Source organism: Pundamilia nyererei, unplaced genomic scaffold (genome assembly GCF_000239375.1).
Source record: "Pundamilia nyererei isolate P.nyererei 1_Seehausen unplaced genomic scaffold, PunNye1.0 scaffold00210, whole genome shotgun sequence".
Taxonomy (NCBI): Eukaryota; Metazoa; Chordata; class Actinopteri; order Cichliformes; family Cichlidae; genus Pundamilia; species Pundamilia nyererei.
The window spans coordinates 653093-653999 of NW_005187611.1; positions in this window are offsets into that span (position 1 = coordinate 653093).

Consider the following 907-nt stretch of genomic DNA (forward strand, 5'->3'; position numbering starts at 1 on the left):
CTTCGCAGTAGCGATTGACTGCAAAATAAAGCTACCGGAAATGTACAACCCTACATCCGGTCGTAAAACTGGAAGTTAGCATTTTCTCGTGCACAGGGTCTATTAAAGAAAATATTTTATATACTTCACTTTACTAATTGGCTACTGCCAATATGAGTGAAAAAAGCATTGATTACACCAGTATGAACAAATGTCACAGCTATAAGTTGACCCACAAACTGAAGAAACACCTGTAAGTCCAGGTGGAGGGCAGAGTAGGAGTAAAAACCTCCGGGGCTGAAACATGAAGCTGACACTGAGATACCCAGAAACTGCCTTTCCTCTAACAAACGCCTGAGGCGAACTCCAAAAGGGAGTCAATCCCCATTGTCTCCTATGTTAAAATGTACGTTACAGCAGAAACCCACTGTAATGTAAAATGTGCCCCACCATAAGAACTGTTCAGTGGGTGAAAATTGTATAGCAGTATCTATCAGTGTCCATCTAGTGAGGTTAACATTAGGGGGTGTGGCCACTTTGATTGCCATGCACCTGCAGCTGATTGTTGTCTCACTCATTGAACTGGTCCTCTCCACCATGTTTGTAGTCTTTGTGCCTCTCAAAGCATTTTTGATGAAATAATAATAATAATAATGTCCTGCTGTGAGTTACAGACCATCCAAGATGTTTCTGACTGTCTAGAGTTTTATTGATCTGTTACTACTTAGCAATAATTAGCAGATATCCATGTTAGTGCATTGCTACGGGTCCAAAGCTAACCACAGTGACAGGTTAGACCTTTGGAAAGCAGAGAAGGGAGGAGCCGTGCGTCACGCAGCAACACAACAGCTCCAATGTGAGTGACTGAGCCTGATTAAGAGCTTGTGTGTGAGAAAAGTTGCCAGAAGGGAAGAAAACTGTTGTTAGT